Here is a 24,187-nt window from a genome sequence, read left to right on the forward strand (position 1 = left end):
ATTTAAAACTGTAAATAAAAAAACAAAAAAATAAAATGAAATGAATACAAAAATAATAATGAAGTAAGGTAAAATTAAATTAAAAAAATTATATACAATAACCTTAAAAAAAATAAAAAAAAGTGTATTAAATTAAATAAAAAAAATATGATAAAATATACTAATTAGATAAAATAAAATAAAGTAAAATAAAATGAAATAAATTTAAATTAAATAATTGATAAAATAAAACAAAATTAAGTAAAACTAACTAAAATAAAATAATAAAATAAAATTAGTGTCAAGAAGTGATGATTTATTGTTATGACGATGCAACAAATTTGTAAATCGAATAAAGTGAAATACACAAAAAAATTAGGAAATAAGTTTGCAAACTTAATGAAAGAAAATAAAATAAAAATTAACTTAGAAGACAACAATACATAAACGAATGAGATAACCAGCTTAAAATAAAATAAAACATCATCAAATAAAACAAAATATAATATAATAAAATAAAATTTTAAAAAGTAAATAAAAGTAAAATAAAAAAAATTTGTAAAATAAAATAAAAATATAATAAAAATAAATAAATAAATAAAAATAAAATAAAGTATTTTTAAATGATATAAAAGAAAATTAAAAAAAAGAACAAAATAAAGTAAAATAGATAAAAATAAATATAAAGAAAAAAATTAAGTAAAATAGATAAAAATAAAAAAATTAATAAAGTAAGATAAATTAATATTAAACAAAAAAATTAAATAACACAAAAAATAGTTAAAAAAGAAAAAAATTATAAAATGAAACAAAATGAAATATATTTAATCAAAAAATATGTAATAAAATACAATAACACATTAAAATAAAATAAAACAAAATAAAAAAAGAATAAAATAAAATAAAGTAAAGTAAAATAAAATATAATAAAACATAATATAATAAAGTCAAACGAAATTAAATGAAATCCCACTCCCGGGAGAAAAGGCGCTGAAGGATTTACAAGGTATAATCGAAACAGCTGTCGTCTTTCCGTCCTGATGTCACGTTGTTAAATGTTTCCCAAATGTTTAAAGAAATTAAATAAATTAAAATAAAATAATAAAATATATAAAATAAAATAATTAAAAAAAGATAAAATAAAACATAAATAAATTACCATACAATGAAATGAAATAAAATTAAATTAAATTAAAAAATAAAACAAATACAAAAAAATAAAAACCAGCTGATATAAATATTTTTTTAAGCGTGCAACCGAGTTTCTGGAAAAATTTTAAATAATTTCGGATAATGAATAGTCTAGTTGACTGCTGTAATGTAAACGCCATGTCACTAAACCTACCTAAATGTAAGTTCATTTATTTTACAAGGACGTCCTTCAAATCCCATGATTATGTTATTGGCGACTATGTAATCGAGCAAGTCACTAATTTTATTGATTTAGGCGTTACAATGGACCCAAAACTGGATTTTAAACTTTATATTGAATCTTGCGTGAATAGCGCTAAAGGTAGCTTTCGTTAAACGTTGGTCTAAAGAATTCAATGACCCATACGTTACAAAAACTCTTTTTATATCATTAGTCAAGCCTACTTTTTAATACACTTCAATAATTTGGAATCCGCGTTATCAGGTTCATTCTGACAAGCTGGAATCGGTCCAGTAACAATTTTTGCTTTTCGCTTTAAAACACTTTCCTTTAAAACTCTTCCCCCCTATTGCAGCCGGTTAAAACTATTACAGTTGCCCACGTTGCAGAGCCGAAGGGGGATGCTTGGTGTCTTATATATTGTTAAATTAATAAAAGGGTCGATAAATAGTATATTTTGCTTGGTGAAATTAAGTTTAACGTCCCTATTAGGCCATCTAGACATTTTCAATACATTTTTGTAGTTACATGCAGATCGAATTATGAAATGCACGAACCACTTCGCTGTTTATATCATGAATTTAATAAACACTGTAAAAATTTAGACGTCTGCGACTCGTTACTTGGTATTAAAAAATACCTTTTAACTACATTAAATTTGTAATTTGAAATGAAGCAAAGAACGCTAAACCGTGATAATACTGTTCAACCCTCTGTTTCAAATATGAAGTACCAGTTACTTGAAACTTGTTTGCAAAATTGCGTTGTGATCATTTTTTTTTATGTATGTACTCAAATTTATTCTGTATAAATTCTATTCTGTATAAATTGTATCTACTATTAATTTGCTCTATTGTCAATTTCATAAATTATTATTCAATAGCTCCTTCATGAGTACGTTGTGTGAGGTCTTTTTGATATTCTTATTATAATTCATTTACATTTTAACTTCTGCTTACTTCTAAGTTTTGAACTAAAATTGTCAAGCGTTTAATTAAATACTGTTTAAATATTAGTTTAAAGTTGATGACTGCATATGTTGTTTATATCGTGCTTTATATCTTTGAATTATGTGTCGGTATATTTGGTCTGTATAATTCTTTAACTTGTAGATTGATAAATAAATAAATAAATCATCGGCGGCCGCCGTAGTGTGGTAATAGCGTGCTCCGCTCACCACACCTAGGGTCCTAGGTGCAACTCCCGGGCAAAGTAACATTAAAAATTTAGAAACAAGTTTTTTCCGCCATGAAAAGCTTCCCAGTGAAACTTCATTTGCCTTGCATATGCTGGTCGGAGTCGAAATGAAAGGGAGCGCGACACAAATTGAAAAAGAAGTTCGGCATAAATCTCTTGGGAGTTGAATCGCGCCAAGTATTTTATTTTGATTTTGTTTAATCATCATCTTGAGAATATTTCGCGATTAGTTTCAGTATCATTTAAGGACTATTTCGGTATAGGTTTTGGGAGCGCTTAGAGATAATTTCGGTATTTTTTTAAGCACCATTCATTTCTGGACAAATTCGAAAACATGTTGGGATGGTTTTCAGGATTATATTTAGACATCATTTCAAAGACAATTTTGCGATAAACAATAAATTACAAATATAACATTTACTTTTTTATTATTTTGCAAATTTGTAAGGATAAATTCAAACCTATTGCAGATTGTTTATCCCCATTGGAACTATATTTTTTAAATTATTATACCTCGATTCGTATTTGGCTCAGGTACTTATTTCAAGGATGAGGCAATCTGCATATTTAGTTCAAGTACAGCGGCACATGGAGCCGTGGAGACACTAAGTCTATAACAATACCTCAAGTATCAAGTATAGTGTCAACAAAAAATCAGCACGTAATGTAAACTTTTAAAGAAGAAGAAAATTAAGCAGTATAAAACAATGTAAAAGATAATAACAATAATGTAAAGAATTATATAAAGCAAAAATGCTGATGCACTTGTGACTGAACTTTGCAGAACCTGTTCTAGATATAATAGAACCAACTCAACACTAGCAAGTACATATATATTTCCTACATAGTATTAAAGCATTGTCTACGTTGTCAATAACTCATAATAAAATGGATATATTGATAGGCACAAACGAGCAATTAGTAACCCATCAACAATTACAAATGTCAAACAAAATCGTTACAAAAATGCAACAAATACAAAAACATTTGTACTTTAAAAACAAAACTAGTTAGTCGGTAGATAAGAAAACTTAGCAAAGTTTAAGAAAATATAACAAATAAATATTAACAAAGCTAATTAAGTACGTAGGTATGCAAGTTTGTTTGTTTGAAAAAGCATTGACCCGAATTTGTGTGAAGTCGTTAATTTTTTGTTTTCTTGTTGTAATTATTTAAATGTGCACACAGTAACTGGCAGTAATTTTACCTACCGACCTGGTGTATAAATTACAGTGCTTGGCAAAAATTTAAATGGTACCTACTACTTGTATGCATCAAAAGGGCTCGAATGGTAACGAAGAGCAAAGAAAATATAAATGCACCTGAAAATAACAAATAAAAAAATAAATAAAACAAACCACTAATTGAAAAGAAGCAAGGTAACAACTATTGTTGAAAGGAAATAAAAATGGTTTTGTTGTTTCGTTTTAGAAGTTGGAAAAATAGTTCATTACTAATTGAAAATAATACGTCAACAACGAGCTGGTGGAGCATGTGAGCGACCTTCAAAGTTGTAACAAACCAAGCGCACATCTACTTGTATAGAGAACTAGCAAATAGTTGGTAATAATGATCCTGATAATGACAATTTTGGCTTATTAAGATACAAATGTTGGTGAGGAGACCAGAGTAGAAATTTCAGTAAATGATGATAGTTTTTAAGTTTCAATCGGAAAGTAAGATAAATTGGTTACGCTAACTCAGACTAACCAAGATGTATGTAGATAGAGAAAAGAAAAGAAAGACTCACCTTGCATGGAGTCTTTGAGGAGGAACCTACCACGAGAAATTTAGTTTCACATATGTGCATCAGGAAAGAGTGCTGGACTGCAGTGAGCAAAATGGCATTTATAGTAATGACACGCCTGATGGATGCTGAGAGGGAGCGCAGAGAAATGCGCATGCGAAGCAGTGGCGATTAAATGGACACTCAGAGCAAATAGCGGGAACCTGGACGCAGGGACAACAGTAGGCTCTTAAAAATGAGAAATATGGAACGCCACCCTGAAGTAATTCCAAAGTGGTACCGGGGTGGGCGACGGTTCCAGAACGGGGCTGTTTTTTAGTCTACGGACACACGGTTCCTGCGACGGCAGCAATTATGGTGCATTAGGCATTTAGCCTCCCCGCAAAAAAAAAAAAAAAAAAAAAAAAAAAAAAAAAAAAAAAAAAAAAAAAAAAAAAAAACAAAGATGTATGTAGATAAACTAGGCAAACTTTACCACAATACATATTATAGAAGGGAAAAGGAAGCGATGACTTCTTCAAGGGTTCTCGTATATTTGACAAACAATAAGAGCTAAAAATCGACGTCGATAAGCAACAATCAAATGTTCGTGAAGATGACTTCAAACTGAGGTTGATTATCGACAAGAATAAAATCAAATATTGTATACTTAAAATAGAAATCATTTTTTGACTTTTTGAGAAATATATTTGTGTGGCTCGAATAAAAGTTTTTGATAAGCAGCAACCATGGTTCCATTATATGGTTAGCTCATCTCATCAGCTGATTTTATTTATGTCAGATAGCAATCTCAAAATGAAACCAACATATTGGCAACATTTTCTTACACATAAAAAAACTGCTAAGTTTTATGTTTCCATTCCATACCATTCGCACCAACACCAATACACAGATTTTTACAATTTGAAGAGACATATTTTGTTATTGTAGAGATGAGCCAACCATATAGTTGAACCATGGCAACGACATAAAGTTATGATTAAAATAAAGTTAAATAAAATAAAATAAAATAATATTTAGATATAACAAAGAAAAATACTATAAGCAAAGTAAAATAAAATAAAGTAACGTCAAATAAAATGAAACCAAATAAACTAAAATAAAATTTTAGAAAATAAAATAAGATAAACTAAAATAAAATAAAATATGATACAGCTAAATTTAATTATATAATATTAAAATAAAATAAAATTAAATAAAAATTAATAAGACTAGATTAAATAAAATAATATTAAAATAAAAAAATATTAAAAAAAAAATAAAGTAAAATAAAAAAATAAATAAAAAAAAAAAACAAAACAAAATCGAATCAAATAAACTAACATAAAAGGAATAAAATGAAATAATAATAAAATAAAATAAACTTTTTTAAGAATTAAATAAAATTAAACGGAAATCAATTAAATTAAATTAAAACAAAAGTTAATTACGTTTAACTAAATAAAAATTAATTAAGCTCAACTAAAGTTTTCAACCAAGTCCAATTGAACACATAAAAATTAATGAAATCGCAGTCAGATGGTTGAAATTATACTAAAATTTATTTTTTAAAATGAAATTTAATCAGATTTATAAAATTTAATGAAATTTTAACTAAAGATTGAATTAAATTAAAACAAACTGTGACCAATGCATTCAAATAAAAAAAAATATTTTATATGATTTATTCGATCTAGCCGAAAATGAATTGGAAAATATTCAAAGCAGGGAGGTTAAATTGAACTTCAAATACGAATTCAAAATTGAGTTTTGTATTCGTTGTAAAGTCTCAACTTTTAAGTTGTTTCCATGGCTTCCAATATAAATTTTGATTTAAACAAAGCTCTTACGAAGAATAGGAATACTTGTATATTGCGTAGGTAAAATTAAGTAAAACACTTTATTACAATAAAACCAAAAAACAGTTTGCCCATTTCTAGCGATTTGCAATTATCAATAAATAGAATTTATAATGATCTTTATTGAACCGAGAGCTTCTCAGAACAATGAAAAGGCAAGTAAAGCAATACGACTCACAATTACATGAAAATCAATCAAAAAAATAAATATTGTTGTATAAACGAATTAAGGATGAAATAACTTTGGTCATAATATATGTGCGTGTGTATATATGTATGTATGTGCCATTGTGAAGCACCTTCAAGGCATTGTATACATAAATGTCAAAAGTTGATTTAATGATGTGTATGAATGGCAGATGTTAGGAAAATGATACCACAGGGAAATAAGTTCAATATGAAAATCACATATATACTTCAGCGAACACGAAAATAGCAGTGTTATTTGTTTTTAATTTCGGCAGTTAAACTTTTATTTTTTTTATTTTTGATATTTTTAGAAAAAATTTCCATAATTTTGTAGATGAAACTATGAAAACCAATCGCGATAACGTTCACGAAAATAAATCGATAATTTAAGAAAATTGTACAAACATTTTATTTAGCGTTTTCAGAATTTTGTTGAGTATGCAGTTGCGTAGAGCAATAAATTTTAGTCTAACAAAGTACAAGTTTAAAAATTTGCATTGGCTTTAGACACTTTCTTTATTTTTTTTTGTGAGAATGTTTTAGATTTTCTTTGTTACGAAAGGCGCATGCTTTATTTTTTTATATAGAAAAAAACTGAAAAACACTCAGAAAAAAAACTGCCAAAAATCAATACAAATTCAGAGTCTTATAACTTGTACTTTATCAAAATAAGACTGTTTGGACCACGAAACTGCATAATAAAACAAGTAAGGAGGGCTATGTTCGGGTGTAGCCGAACATTACATACTCATCTGCGTCATAAAGTCAACCCACCTACGCTTTATCCGTCTTTGGTAATGAATTATCGCACTTTTTCGGTGTTTCGAAATTTTCGATATCGAAAAAGTGGGCGTGGTTATTGTCTGATTTCATTCATTTTAAATAGCGATCTGAGATGAGTGCCCCGGAACTTACATACCAAATTTCATTAAGATACCTTAAAATTTACTCAAGTTATCGTGTCCACGGACAGACGGACTGACCGACATACATGGCTAAATGAATTCCGTTTTTTGCCCAGATCATTTTATATATAGAAGTCTATATCTATCTATATCAGTTTATGCCGTTACGGGGAACCGTTATGCGAACAAAATTAATATACTCTGTGAGCTCTGCTCAGCTGAGTATAAAAAATGCTGGAAACTTGAAATAAAAAACTCGAAATTTTTTTGAATTTCCGAAATTTTTCGAAAACTTCTTCGAGATTGTTTTGCATGATTCCTGTTATAGAGCTTATGGAGGTTTTTTCTAAAATTATTGAAAAAGAAAAAGAAGAATAAAATTGACGAAATTCGGTAAAAGTTTCAACTGATATTTTTGTGTTCGCAACTGTATATATGTATATGAGAGGAAACTTATCAGATGTATGTTCATAAAGATGCCATAAAGCACATTTCATGTGTGTCTGTGATGATCTATTAAGGTTGGTATAGGTAAAGGTGAGGAGTTAAATAAGAAAAAGTTTAACTATTTTGACTGAGATCATTTTTGACGCTAGTTGTTGAACCAGCCTCATGCCGCAAAGAAACACGCTAAAAGTAAGTATGTAATCTAAATGGTACTAATGTCAATAAAGAACAAGTAAGAACGGGACTGTCTTCGGCTGTGCCGAAGACTTCATCCCTTTCATGAATGGGGCTAAACAATAATCTTTTCCCATTCGTAATATTAAAATAATCGGCTGCATAAGATAAAAAAAAAAAAATAAATGTAAGGCGCGATAACCTCCGAAGAGATCTAAGGCCGAGCTTCTCTTCCAACTTGCGTCGTGCTCCTCTTGATTTTTCCCTACAAATTGGCCGGACGGGACCTACATGTTTTATGCCGACTCCGAACGGCATCTGCAAGGCAGATGAGTTTTCACTGAGAGCTTTTCATGGCAGAGATACAATCGGAGCGCTTGCCAGACACTGCCGAGGGGCGACCCCGCTTAGAAAAATTTTCTTCTAATTGAAAAATCTTATTTCTAAAATTTTGATGTTGCTTTGCCCGGGAGTTGAACACAGGGCATACGGTGTGATAGGCGGAGCACGCTACCATCACACCACGGTGGCCGCCTGTATAAGATAGGAAATACATATATAGTGAACAGATGTACGTACCTAAGCGATTTTTAAGATAAATAAAAAATAAAAAATAGGTAGGTACTTTGTGTGAGGATGCAAAGTTTCACGTTTTTTGTAGTCTGCATGTAAAAACTATGACCACGAATCACTTATTTCAACAATATATGCGTTAGCGTAAGTATTTGAGGAAATTTTATGCTTCTAGCCGTAAAAAAGGGGGCAGAAATGACAGTTTATATGGGATATATAATATTCTAACGAATTTACTTGCAAATCCTCTTATTTGCAACCTTCTGCTAAGTTCGAATCACTAAACTGTTGAATAAATAACTCCAATATTTAATAATGCAAAATGGCCTTTATTAAAGTACTTCACAATAAATAACTCTAATATTGCCCGACAGATTGCGTGCATAATCAAAACTGATTATAGCGCCTCTACCTTTGGTGCTTTTATACTCTGTGATTTCCTCGTTGCATCTTCTAGGCGCTTCCAGAATTTACTTAGTTACTGCCACATAATTATAACTACAGATACACGTGTATAGCTTCTCATATGCGCGCGTATTTGTGAGCGACACTTCCCCAATTACAATTGCATACTTTCGGGAGCATCTCAAATAAGATATCTGCATGTGTTTGTGCATCTCTTCTCCGCTGCGTGTACGTACATATATGTAGACATAATGATTGATTCGTTTGTGTAGATACATAATGATTGATTTATGGATGTGCATACAAGGCGCTGCTTAGCATCGGCTTAGAGATGGCAGTACACCCCTTAGTGTTGCTAATATTCGTAACAATATATATACCACCGATCTCTATGATTTTTTCAGACAATAATAAATGCTATATACGTAAGCATTTGGTGAAATTTGAAACTTCTAGCTGTTAAAATGGTGTAGAAATTGCGAAAAGTTTCTTATCTGAACAATCGGTTGTAGGGAACATATGCTATATATACGTCCGATCTGTTCGAATTTTTCAGACAACTGCTATATACCAAAGCATATGGTGATATTTTAAGCTTCTAGCTGCTAAAATGGGGCAGAAATTACGAAACCTTTCTTAACTGAACAATCGGTTGTAAGGGATATATCAGGGATGCACCTTAACGTTAAGCTAATCGTTTATCAAAAAATTTCCACCGTTTCCGTTGAAACACTTCGAAATATTATCGATAAAGAAATTATCAAGATAAATTGTATCTCGTTTTTAACCGAAACGAAAAGCTTTCGTTAACGTTAAAAACGTTAACAAAAACGTGATACTTTATGTTTGAATTGTGCTGGCAATGCTATAGCCATGGTGAAGCCGTAAGGTGGCAACAACGAGCGCACATACACACACAAACTCTATGTAATTTGTTTGTGTAATTCGTTGGTGGTAATGTCAAAAATACTCTGAGAAATGTTTGTACTGTCAAAATTCATGAGAAAAGTTGCAATCAGCTTGGCTAATGCTTTCACCTTTAATGACTCCGCCATCAATCAGCTTTGCCAGCATAGTTTGAAATTAATAATCAACATAAACGATTTGATTTCGTTTGGATATGGCAGAAAACGAAACGAAATCATTTCGTTAATTTGACGATCTTAACGTTAATAAACGAAACGAAATGACTTCGTTTCGTTTATTAACGTTGATTATCGTAACGAAATGATATCGTTTCGTTGGTTAAGCATGCCTGGGATATATACTATATCAACCACCGATCTATACAATTTTTTCAGACAACATTGAATGCTCTATACGTAAGCATCGGTAAAATTTGAAGCCTTTAGCTGTTCAAATGGGGCAGTAATTACGAAAAGCTTCTTATCTGAACAATCGACTGTGCGGGATGTATGCTATATATACGACCGATCTCATCCACTTTTTTCAGACAGCAATAGTGCAACATACGAAAGCACATGGTGAAGTTTGAAGCTGCAATCTCATAAATTGAGGAAGATATGACAAAAATCCTCTTTTCTGAAAAATCGGTTGTATGAGGGATATATGATATAGTGGTCCGATCCGGCCGGTTCCGACAAACGTCTAATCGGACAAATGTCGAATCAAGATAAAAATTTAGGGACTAGTTTGCAGACAGACGGACATGGCTAAATCAACCCAGCTCTTCATCCTGATCATTTCCGTATACTGATTGGTGGGTCTACCTATTTTCCTTTAACGACTTACAATTTTGAGATTCGTGACAAAGTTAATTTGGCATCATCATTTTTTCAACTGGGTTTGTACTGTTCGATTTCACGCGAACTTATACTATGTTCAAACAGAAAAATAAATTGAGGCAATTTCGATTTAAATTGAGTGGTGTTCATACAACTCAATTTAGCTCACACAATAGTAATTTGACAGCTGGTGGTGTTTTGAATTTAAAATTTACTTGTGAAAAAAAAATAATAGTAATAAATTAAAAATATGAAAAATTCTAAACGTGTGTTTTTATTTAAAGCCACACAATCAAGTTTGGATTCACGGTTGGCTTATAAAATTTAAAATTTGCTCACCATTTACGTTGTTCGCCGTCATTTTTAACAAAATATTGATTTATATTATTTTTATATGCCGTTTTGTTACTTTGGCATTTGGGTTTTTCGTAAAACTGACGTACAAATCTCCTCAATAAACACACTTTACAAGGTTGCATTTGCAGTTTGAAACAATTTATTACGCAATTTTTTTTTAAATGACAATTTATTATTGCAATTTATTATATGATAAATTGCGTAATAAATTACCCAAATGGTATAAATAGCGTATTTGGTGTGTGTTTGTACATAGTATTAGACTTTCTTACTTGTTTTTACATATTTTTCAATTTTCGTATTCGTTTCAGTATCGTTAAGTAAATAATTTTTTTTTTTTTTTGGGAAATTTTAAAGCTGGTGTAATCCGCTTATGAAATGTTTTCTTATTGTTTTTAAGCCCTACTCATATCTTTTTGCGTTACAAAATTGAACATTTCAATACAATTATGCATTTTTATTACCCAGAATTGTCAATTTCGTAATAATGTTATTAACTTCAGGCTGATCTTACGCCTACACTCTTTAATATTTGAATCAATGAAGCATTCTATGGAAAATTATGGATGATTTTTTATTCAAATTGAGCATAGAATGTTTAGCCTTAGTAAATGTGTATTTGGCGAAACATTTAAACTTCTGTGCCACTTCAGTATAAGAAAAATTCGTAATGTAAGATAAGTCGAAGTTTAACGAAAACAAATAGAAAAAGAAAAGCAGCAAACTTGAGCATTAGCAAACAACTCGAAAATAATATGGAAATCGAGCACATGATGTGCAAGATATTTATGTATGTCCTTTGCTTGTGTATATTTACTAATAAATTGTATTTATTTAATTTTTCATAATAGTAATTTTTCCGAAAGTGTGAAATAGTGGCAAAGAGCAAATAAAACTTTTTCCGATAAGTATGTTTATATGCAATTAATATACATATGTACATACATATAAAACAAATATTTCATCGTAAATCCTCCTCTCTTGAGTGTTGATGTCAAACAACATAGTAAACACAAAAAATAAATAAAATACACTTCACAATAAATTTCACATATGGCATTTGCATTGACAACGAAAACTGCTCAACTGAGCTCTGAGATCCACTGCCGTGGGTAATCAGCGAACTGATTTAGCGTCTAATGCGGCTTGACAGTAAATGCAATTGGGAATTTTGTTTTGATAGAAATATGGCAGTTGAGCTTACATGCTATAACCATTAGGGTCGGTCGATATGTATGGACGAAAGTTAACCGATATCACGCCATCGATTTTTCGATAGGATTTGGGGTCAGGAAAAAAAGTTCTGCTACGCATACCCAAAAAAAAATTTTCGAGCCTGCGAAATTTAATTTTTTAACATTTTTTCGACTTTGATGTTTAAGGTTTTTTCATGACCTACTAAACAAATTTTCATATATATACCCTGTCCGACCCAAAAAATGTCCGCTAAAAACTGTTATCGACAAGTTTTTTTTTTAATATTTTTTTATATACATAAAAATTTTACAATCAAATCAAATTTTTTTATTAAGTCATGAAAAAAACCTTAAAAATCAAAGTCGGCAAAAGTCAAAAAAATTAAATTTCGCAGTCTCGAAAATTATTTTTTTGAGTATGCATAGTGGAACTTTTTTCCTGAACCCAAATCCTATCGAAAAATCGATGGCGCGATATCGGTTAATAAATCGATCCAGTCTAATACACATACTCACACATACATATATGCAATTATATACTTGTCATCACATTTAGATAAAAGCAGTAGAATTGAAATCGATTGAAATAAATATTTTTTGCTTCAACAATTTAATTTGTGCAGAGTGTAAGCGATGAATTCATAGAAACAAGAATTACTAGGAATTTGTGAAGGACCAATTCAGGATAAGCACCTTGTTTCCAAATAAATATACCTACACAATGACAATGCTTAAACTTTCAATCTTCTTTCTTTCCTTTACGTGCAAACTTACATTTTTATGCGGTATAGCATTCACCTTCGATTTACTAAAACTCTTTGACGCGCTTTCTCCTGTACTTTTGTCCTCTACCCCTTATTTAGTTCACCTTATCCATTTCCTTTCTCTTGTGAACATTTTTTGTTGTGTTTATTTGGTTCATGTACTCACTATCTGAGTATAGGTTTTCCTGTTGTACCAGTTCTTTTCGCTAAAGCAATTCCTTTCCTCATCGGTACTACTTCTTACTCATAGCTCTCCTTAGCCCAAATCAAATTTATTATTTTTCTGTGTTGGTTTATGTACACTTCCTAGGTCTATGTCTGGTTGACATCGCTGTACCTCCCAATTCTTACCGTGTCTTGGCTAAAGCGGAGTATCTGCAGAAGAAATGTACAACTATTCTATCCTCATCCTCCTCATTCCAACAGCTTCGACAGAGACAGAAGTCATTCTGTCGGACTCCTATGCGTTCGCCATGTAATCGCATCAGTCAGTGCCCTGTCAATATTTCGATCAACTTATATACTTGATGGATTTACAATTGCGTGGTTCAAAGATAAACAAGAGATACCGTCTGGTAACTCATTTAATAAAAAATTTACAACATTACTCATTAAGTTTCGAGGTTAAAAAAATTATACATGACTCTGAAACAAGGGTGACCCCAACTGGAACTGTAATTGAAACAGTAACTGTAACCGTAACTCAAACTTCAACTGTAACCGCAACTTAAGCTGCAACTATAACCGTAACAGGACCCATACCTGAAACTTCAACTGTACCGTAATTGTAGCTATAACCACAACCGCAGCTTGGATCATAATAAAACCATAACCTGAAATGTTACGTTAATAGTGATGAGATCGAAATATTAAGAATGGTTCTATTTATGATTTCACATGCACATTCGACTGGGTCGAAGGAAAATGCAAAAGCTCTCCTCTAAATTTGAAACTTATGTTAAGAAGTGTTCGGAAAAATGTTGAAAATTGTGTTGATTTTTGCAAAGCCTTTTGAAATCGTTGTTTTTTTTTTTTTGTGTAACTTGGTCGCTTCCTTGAAGTTACCACCAAACTGTGAAAAAACGAGTGAGTCAAAAGAACCCCAGAACCGAAAGGGATATTTAAAGCAATTATAAAGCCTCTGAGGGCAACCGTGGTGTGATGGTAGCGTGCTCCGCCTACCACACCGTATGCCCTGGGGCTTCTCCAGGCAACGATAATGACATATAAGTTTTAAAAATTCAAGTTATTACAAAAAAAAATCTGGCTTTGTTTGCAACTTAAGCTTGAAATTTAGAAGCAGACTTTTGTTACTTCACATAAGAGAAACATACTCATTAACTTGAAAAGGTAGTCGGTTGTAAGCACCAGAGAGGCCGTCAGATTAGTTCAGTTAGCGGCGATTTTTTCGACCATTTCAACAAGAACACAGAACATATGTAAAAATTAGACGAACTTTTCATCTGAATTAAGGATGTGTAATTAATCGAACATGTCGTTTAACCAAATTGTTCTTTCTTCTTCTTCCATGATCCCGATAACTTTATCTTATACAAAAATGCTAAGGCTAAACATTCTAACCTCAAGTTGAATAACAAAATCGTCCATAATTTTCCATAGAATGCAAAATTGATTGACATATTAAAGTGTGTAGGTGTAAGATCAGCCTGGAGCTATTATTTCTTACTCAACAACATTATTACGAAATTGAAAATTCCTGGTAATAAAACTGCGTAATTGTATTGAAATGTTCAATTTTGTAACGCAAAAAGATGTGAGCAGTGCTTAAAAACAATAAGAAAACATTTCATAAGCGGATTACAGCAGCTTTAAAATTTCCACAAAAAAAAAAATATTAACTTAACGATACTAAAACGAATACGAAAATTGAAAAATATGTAAGAACAAGTAAGAAAGCCTAAGTTCAGGTGAAACCGAAACGAAAAAAATGTTGATGCTAAATTTCGTTCGAATTGGGAGATTTTTGTTCGACTTATGGCATTAAAAGTATTTTGGAAAGAGTAACGAAAAAAAGGGGCGGGTCACGCCCATTTTCAAAATTTATTTAAGTTTTGTTCTTAAGTCAATCATACCACAGCTGAGGTAGAATATCAGTCAAATGTAGTTAAATACTATAGAATTATTGCAAAATTGTGTTAAAGTTAGACTTTTAGGAGAAGTGCGCGTGGTCTTTAAACGATTTTGATAATGTCTATATAATTTGGCAAGGATAGTGTATCTGCCAAACTTCAACGTAATATCTTTAACGGCTTGTTAAACTTCCAAATTTTCTTCTACTAAATGCGGATGGTGCCATGCACATATTCCAAAATTTTTTGGAATTTATGTTTTACGTTATAAAACCAATCCACCTACCAAATTTCAGTAGTTTTTGATTTACCTCATTTTTTACATTATTCGAAATTTTCGATATCGGAAAAGTGGGCGTGGTTATCGTCCGATTTCAATTTCAATACCGTGGGTCCATATAAGCCCGTATACCGAATTTGGTGAAGATACCTCAATATGTGCTCAAGTTATCGTGTTAACGGACGGACAGACGCACATGGCTCAATCTTAATTTTTCGATACTGATGATTTTGATACATGGAAGTCTATCTCGATTCCTTTATACCTGTACAACCAACCGTTATCCAATCAAAGTTATAATACCCTGTGTACAAGTACAGCTGGGTATAAAAAAAATGAACTGAAGTAAAAAGAAATAGTTAAGTACTGTAAAAATTTCAATTACACTATGTGTGAACAAAAAGTTGCCACAAAACTTTCAAGGTCAACAAAGAAAAAATCGAATCAAATCATATAAAGTCAGAAGTTCGGTACGAATTTTTACTTAAGCGTACGTGTTTGATATGTTCGATGTGTGTAAAAGCAAAAAAAAAAACAACAATATGAATAAATATAATCAAAATACGATGTGCATGGGTGGGAGAAATATGACTGTCAGTCAATTTCTTGGATGAAAAAAATATTATATAAAGTGACAACTTCATATTTGAAAACTGACAATAAAATAAAAGCAAAATAAGAAGAGAGCGACAAGCAAGCAGCAAGTCAATATGCGGGCGGAATTAGAATGAAAGTCGTAGGTAAATATGTATATGTTTATACATATGTACAAATAAAGAGGCATGTGTGATACGGCAGATCTACGTTTGTACTTAAAGTATGAGTAATATTTATAGAAAATAATTTAATACAATTTTGTGCAAAAGAAAGAACTTGCACGCATATAAAATTTAATACGAAAAACTTTTTTTATCATATGTATGTAGAAATTAATCAAAAGAGGATTTAGGTACATATACATATGTACAGGTACATATACATCAGTGGTCGTCAGCTAGTGAAATAATAATTCGCGCTTACTTCACACACATTATTATTCTCTTTCGTTTAGTAAAGGCTGAACAAGTAGCAGTGTTGCCATTTTGGTGCTTTCGGAGCCAGGTCTAGCCCTTATTTTTTGCGTTCAGCTCCAAAAATTCCGGTTTAGCCCCTAGCTCTTTTTTTGGCTCTCTTTAAAATGTTTGCCCCTTTTTGGCTCCAAATCTTTTTGGGCAATACGTATTGTGAAATTTGTAATGTGTTTTATGTGTGTCGAAGTTTTATTGATGTGGCAACTCTGTACTCAACTGATAACAAAAACTTTAATCGATAAACTGTGTCATGAGGTTATATATTTGCTTTCGAGCTTGTGCAACAGCATACGAGTTTCCACCCCTTAACTTCAGATTATAATAAATTTTTGTCTCCCGTACCTTATTTTCATTTTAACTTTGAAGAATATAGACGAATTAAAAATAAGTTAAATGTATAGACGAATTCATTGAAAGAAAGATACGTAATATATGTCGCGACTTCATAAATAAATTAATCGCTTAGCAAAAATAAAATTAAAGAAAAAAAACTTTTTTAAAAATAAGCTTTTATTATTGGTTAATAAAATTAACTAAAAAGTAAAAAATAAATTGACTGTAAAGAAATATAACACTTTATAAGTTCATTGTAACCTTTAACGATAATTAGGCTTCTTCGTCTGCAACAAAAAAATTCCATATCAAGTGCGCAGAATAGTATGCAACATTTAGCGATAACAGCCTAACTTCTACGTGCTTTTATTCCCTTGTGAATACAAATCTTTACCGATAACTCTATTATCGATTAATTTATCGAATTCTCGCAAAGTAATATTGCATTGTCATCGGAGTTATACATGTGTGCAAAATTTTAGCTCAATCGGACACCGGCAAGTGTATCAAATTTAGCTTAATCAAAGCTTATACAAATATTTCTTTTTGGTTGAAAACACATTAAGAATTGTAAAACCTCAAAGGCTTTCATATTTCACAAATGAAAAAAACAAGTATAGCACTGATGAAATAACGATATTACAAATGAAGTGAAAAAATGTCTATATCCAAATTGGAGAAATGTGACTTCAATATTAAGTTTTTGGTTTGATGTTAAACAGTATAATTCCAAAAGCTTGTCGATTTTGTGCTGCCACTAAGTAGTGCTGAAGTTGCAAGAACGTTTTTAAACATGAGTTTGATTAAAAGCAAACACAGAAACAAAATTAGTTTAGTTATGTTGAATTCGCTTCTGACAATAAGAAGTGGTCTTAAACGGCTGAATACATGCTGTCATGACTTTGGCAAAAATAATAATTCACCTTCTGAGGACGAAATCATAGATTTCGAAGTCTAAAGCCCTTCAAACATATCTTGTCCCAACATAAACTTTAATATCGCACACGTGTATTTTAATGGTGATCCGTACACCCGTAGGACGTTAAAAATTAGATAAAAAATTGGAAAATTTAAATTAATTTTCATCGGCCAATATTTTGGTAAGTAGTATTTTTGGCGAACCTATAGCCGTGCCGTCATTGTACTAGTGTGAAAAATACTTTTTAATTTTCACGATACCTTGCCGCCAAATGGCAAAACAAAAGTTAAGAAAAAAACGACTGTACCTTTTTTATAACTTTGTTTAAGTTTGATTTGAAATAAATGTGAAAACTTACATTTAAAAATATACATATACGTTTAGCTCTTCTCGCAACGGGTTTTGGATTTTATTGAAGAAATTTAGCTCTTTCTAGCCACTTTTTTCTAGATTCTAGCCCCAAAGAAATATTTTTTTCTGGCAACACTGACAAGTAGCACTGATGCATAGCGGAACGATACAAGGTGACAGCATGGTGACATACCTACAAACATAAATAAAAATTTCATGTACTTTGTTTTTGTAAATTCGATGGACAAATGTCAAAATCGTACTGCGTCGTAATTTGATGTATCAAATCAAATAAAAAAAACTTAAAATCAGCTGTCCCATGCTGCCACCTTGTATCGTTGCGCCATGCACTGATGACCTGATAGAAACTTCTCGCTCTCTGAGAGCGCGTGAAAAGGTCCATTTTAATATTATTGGCTATAGATGCCATCATCCTCAAAATCAAATTTGGGCATTTCAGAATAAATTTGGGTAATCATGGTAAAATGGGATATCAAAAACTCGAATTTATGTCAGGATTACAAATCCGAAGAAAAAAATAACTCGTTCTTTTATCGAAGGGCTCAACACGAAACGGGTTTTGGTAGCAACATTCGATAGGTGAAAAAGTTGACTTCTTAATCTTAAAATTGATGTAAGTGGATGGGTAAAGGCCACGTTTTTGTGGCGCGTTGCGACATTCCATTTTTGACAGCTGAAACCAATTATTTCATTAACTGCTTTTTGAGGACGACAACGCAGATACATACTTCACCAAGTGGATCTAATTTCATAATTTCTTATAAATTTTTTGCGTTTTTTATTGTATGTGGATATATGTACATAAACGTTCCGGTTGCATAAAAGCGAAGAAAGGGGGATCTAGGCCTTCATTGTTATCTTATGGCGGTGCCAGAGCATCAAAGCAAAGCAACGCGATCGAATTATATTATTTCATAAATATTTTTCCAAACTTTGTATTTTTTATAAAGTTTAATAAGTTTTTATCAGTTTACTTGCTGATTTATTCAAAAATAGTGAAACCGAACGGATTTCTTGGAGTTTTTTTTGCGTATTTTAGACAACTCTTTAGCTATCTGATATTTAAGACCCATTTTTGGAAACGAATGAACCATTGTTTATAATCGAATGAACAGACAGCTGATATTTAAGACCCATTCCTGGAAACGAACTGAGAGAGAATGAATGTTTCATATCAGATCATCAGTGACAAGCGGACTAGCAACACCAAAAAAATATATTTTGCAAACAAAAGCCCAAGCATTGTTTACTATATAGTTTGGCAGCTTAAATAGAGCTTATGTTGCGAATAGAGTGGAAAGCAGTGGACTAGGCAGTCGAATTTCATATAATGAAGGATTTGATGTTCGGAGTTTTTTCAAAATTTGCCCGAAATCCTGAATCACAAAAGGGGGGGGTTGTTAAGTACGAAAATGAAAAATGTAGTTAGGTTTTGCTTCCTTTTTAGCAGGAGATTTTCATTTTAAAAATGTAATATATAAACCAATGTTCCTTCTATTACTCATTTTATCTATGGAGCTTCACATGCACTTTATAAAAACGTGCTTTTTATTTTTACGAACTTATTCCTCAATGAAAATAAATGAAACACGTATTAATGTAAGCATTAATCATGTTTCTTACTTCTTAAATATTCTTCTTAAATATTATAAATGTGTTAAAAGTAGCAGGACTAAAATAATATTGACAAATCTGATATGTCAAACTAATTTTATATAATAAAAATGATTTCATAAATTGCATGCATTTCTCTAACTATTCGTTTTGTGCTGACTAAATTTTGCTTATGCATAACTTTCTTTGGCTATATAAGCTAACAATTCGTGGGCCGTTTTCACCATCTTCGGTGAACGCTAACAAACACTTTATTTGAAAGAAATCGTTAAGTGATTCGTCAAGGGTTACATTAAAATAACGGACGTTAAAAGTTCCCCTGCCACATGAGGAAAAATTAAATACAACTATTTTTATAACATGAAGATAGATAGAAAATTTATTGGGGATTGCACTGCGACCGTTGATCTATTGTGCACTCATCAGATTTCGTCGCGTTCCAGGAGGATATGTTCCACCGTCTCTCCTGATCGATCACGAAATCGACATGAACACAAAATTATGTTCTTTATTTAGTTGAACGGCGATAGAAAATCGGTTTTTTTCTAAAATTCAAGAAGAACGTAAGTTTTGAATTATTTGTGCGTTGCTTTGGCGTTGGCGTCGCATTGCTTATGGATTGAAGCAATTAAAGCACGTGTGTTCAAAGTCAGATGTAGACGCAGCGCAAGTGCCTAAACGACGCAAAAGTCACCTTAAGCGTATTTGCTTTAGGTGTTATTTATCAATATTAATTAAAAATGTTAGATCTCCTAAAAAGTTGAACTTAGGCAAGATACACAAGAGGCGTAGCTTCGTAGACGCCTGCAAAATATGGCATGCAGCTAAGATCTCTCTACACCTCAAGATTGCTTATGCTGTGCCTAATGCGCGTCTATGAAGCTACTTATATTATATTTCATAGATTATATTTCAAAGAAATTTTTTTTAGCTTTAAACTTTGTTCCTTATATTCATGTACATGTCTACTACTATGGCAGTCGCTTGCATACTACTATTTCATTATTTAAAAAAAAATTAAGTTCGGAAAAATGCAACCTTATCACGTGCATTCTCAAACACGGTTGTCACACCATGTTGTCATTTGGGACCAAAATTTATCGAAAAAAGGACCAGACCTCAAAAAAAAGGACCAAATTATAGTTGTATTTTATTGGTATACAAACAATTCGGCAAGTTACTAGAGTATCGTATTTGTTGTAAAAAGCGAAAATTGTAGGATGTTTCAGGGGTGTCCTATATAAAATTTTAATAAAGGAGACACTTGGCTTTAGTTCAAACTGCACAAACAAAAATAAAGTGTAACTTTAGGTATCACATTTTCAAATTTTTAGGATAAGACTATGTCTTTCACCAATCTAAGGTTGTGAACCTAGTTTTGCTTGATTGCAATGAAAAAAAAAAATTTATAGCGCAGTAAGGTTTTAGTAAGGAACGGTTAAAAAATTTGCGTTGTGGCAAACTCAGTAAATCGTACATGAAATTAAGCAATTGTGTTAATGCTATTTTTATAGATGCTTTCGTTTTCATTCCCAGTTTAAACTTCATACCAGAGCCTAGATTCAGTAAGTGTGAGTTTTGAACTCAGACTAAAAATGAAGCGTCTTAAAAGTTTCAACTGTATAATAATTGAATACCGATCGAAATATCTAAACACTAAAACAAGTCTTTTTCTGATAAGTGCGTTGTTTCATCAAAAATTAATGACAATGTGTTTGTCCGAACATTCAACACTTCATTTTTAATGCCTCGCCTAAATTATCTCCCAAGTGAAATGTCATTGTTCTGCTACATTTTATTGATAGAGCAATTTTCGTGGTAAGAACTCCATTGGAGTAAATTGAAAATTATATGTGGGTAATAGATTTGCGGCAATTTTTTTAGCAGTGTTTTGAATTTTTGTTTCAGTGAAAAAGAAATAAAAGTACCAAAACCGTGCCGAAAATGAACCAAAATTGAGAAAAAGGGACCAGCGGACCATATAGGGGTGGAAGGGAACGAACTTAAGTGGCAACCGTGTTCTCAAATGCAAGCTTCCACATCAAATACATATACATATAAGTACTTCGACATTACGAAATACCATGTCGCGTTGTGAGGCTAAGTATTTTTGCATAAAAGTTTTTTGACCACCACAATACCACAGATTAAGTATAAAATTTAACAAAAATAATGCATTTTTTCGAAAAATCACACAGAATATCCGCAGTCATTGTTTACGAATTTAGAAACAATAAGAATGGCAAATACGAACGTGTATGAAATGTAATGTCAAAACGTATATGCACATGGTTGTATTTATATGCACGAAAATGCTTTAAAATCGCATGAAAATGTTAAAATAAAGTTCAAAAATAAATGATAAAAACTTTAATATAAATAAAAAAATTCTTTTAATAACAACAAAAACGACTTATATATTCTATATATATATCAATTGATAAGGATTATATCACTTTAAAATTTAAGCTAAATAATCTAAAGTTTTTTTTTGAAACTGAGTCGAGAACTGTGCGTGTGAATGTGCGAATTTCACCGATCAGCTGTTAGTTGCGCTAATTGGTAAAATTTACTATGAGCCCAAGCGCACAATGTTTTAATGGTTAAATATGAGCAATATATTTTGTTAAAATTTTTTGTTAGACCCAAGCAATAAAATAGTGTTTGTATAGCATATTTGCGTATTATTTTTTGAGTGTTAGCAAACATGCGTGCATACGTCTTTCCTAATTGTTTTTTTATCAACTACTAAACCACTACTAGCAAAATGATTTTACTCTTACTAATACAGCCGCAGTTTCAATTTTGGTGACCACTGATATACATTAATGTGTTTACATTCATTTAAATGGATAGCAGATTTGTTGATCATCAATGTCAAGCTTTCAAAGCTACACCGACGGTTTAGTCAAACGGCTCAGAGCACTTGCCTCAATTACTTGTGAAGTGCTTATGTGGCATAAATAAAACATGATTGATAAAAAAAGGTGCAAAGGTAGGTGGAATGGGATAAACATATATACATATATACAAATTTGATTTTCCTCAATGCTTGTAATAATACATGTATAAGCATATGCTTATCTAGCTAAAAGTAAACACATATGCGCATATTCATAGTCGAAATAAAATAGGTTTTAAATTTAGTTGCAGCTTTTTTGACAGATAGCTCATAGAAAATTATATCAAAAAGCTGAAACTAAATTTAAAACCTATTTTATTTTGACTATGATTATGCGCCATATTGTTTCAAACCAAGAAAGAGGAAGAAAACTTATGGATACTGAAACTCAAGAAATAGTAGATTTAGCAGATTCCTCGCGCTTTTAGGAACAATGTGATTTGTGATTGGTACTCCTTAGTCGGAACCAATTTTATACGTAACTGTGACTGAACATTGATAGCAGAGCAATATGTGATCTTAATCGCAGTTGACAATCACGCATAGTACTAAATGTGATGCTAGGTAATATGAACAATTCGCTACGGAAATATGAGTCAAGGAATCAGTGATTTGTGCTGATATTTACTGTTAGATGACGCAGTAAGCAGCTATCTGCTGCTAGGCGTCACAGTTGAAGTTCGTTGTGGCATCTATTACTTTTTAGTTACAGCACAAATCAAACAAGTAAGGAAGGCTAAGTTTGGGTGTAACCGAACATTACATGCCCAGCTGAGAGCTTTGGAGACAAAATAAGGGAAAATCACCATGTAGGAATGTGTTTGTATGACATGGGTTTCTAATGGCAGGTTTTAAAGAGTATTTTAAGAGGGAGTATGCCATAGTTCTATGGGCGGACGCCCATAAAGGTGGGCCAGAGGTGACTATAATGTGTTTGTACGATATGGGTATCAAATTAAAGGTATTAATGAGGGGTTTAAAAGGAAGTGGTGGTAATTGTATATGCGAAGGCGTTTTCGAGATATCGACCAAAATGTGGACCAGGGTGACCCAGAACATCATCTGTCGGGTAACCCTAATTTATTTATATATGTACTACCACGAACAGTATTCATGCCAAGTTTCCAAGGGCTTTTGATTTCGCCCTGCAGAACTTTTTCATTTTCTTCTACTTAATATGGTAGGTGTCACACCCATTTTACAAAGTTTTTTCTAAAGTTATATTTTGCGTCAATAAATTAATCCAATTACCATGTTTCGTTACTTTTTTATATTTGGTATAGAATTATGGCATTTTTTCATTTTTCGTAATTTTCGATATCGAAAAAGTGGGCCTGGTCATAGTCAGATTTCGGTCATTTTTTATACCAAGATAAAGGGAGTTCAGATAAGTACGTGAACTAAGTTCAGTAAAGATATATCGATTTTTGCTCAAGTTATCGTGTTAACGGCCGAGCGGAAGGACAGACAGTCGACTGTGTATAAAAACTGGGCGTGGCTTCAACCGAGTGCCCATTTTCACAGAAAACAGTTATCGTCCTAGAATATAAGCCCCTACCAAATTTCACAAAGATTGGTAAATTTTTGTTCGACTTATGGCGTTAAAAGTAACTAGGCAAATTAAATGAAAAAGGGCGGAGCCACGCCCATTTTGAAATTTCTTTTATTTATGTATTTTGTTGCACCATATCATTACTGGAGTTGAATGTTGAGATAATT

The 24,187-nt window shown here is 31.7% G+C and overlaps 1 protein-coding gene across 19 annotated transcripts in view; it reads right to left on the reverse strand.

Moving 5' to 3' along the window:
• Positions 1-24,187, reverse strand: part of LOC137251357 (uncharacterized) — a 447,872-nt gene that overhangs the window by 188,054 nt on the left and 235,631 nt on the right. For 3 of the 19 annotated variants that reach the window (XR_010953224.1, XR_010953225.1, XR_010953226.1), the window contains exon 3: positions 3,811-3,870. The exons of the other annotated variants lie outside the window; for them this stretch is intronic. The gene's annotated coding sequence lies outside the window, so the exon portion shown is untranslated. The remainder of the gene's footprint in view (positions 1-3,810; positions 3,871-24,187) is intronic. 19 annotated transcript variants of the gene reach the window in all.

The sequence above is a fragment of the Eurosta solidaginis genome, chromosome 4 (genome assembly GCF_040869045.1).
Source record: "Eurosta solidaginis isolate ZX-2024a chromosome 4, ASM4086904v1, whole genome shotgun sequence".
NCBI lineage: Eukaryota > Metazoa > Arthropoda > Insecta > Diptera > Tephritidae > Eurosta > Eurosta solidaginis.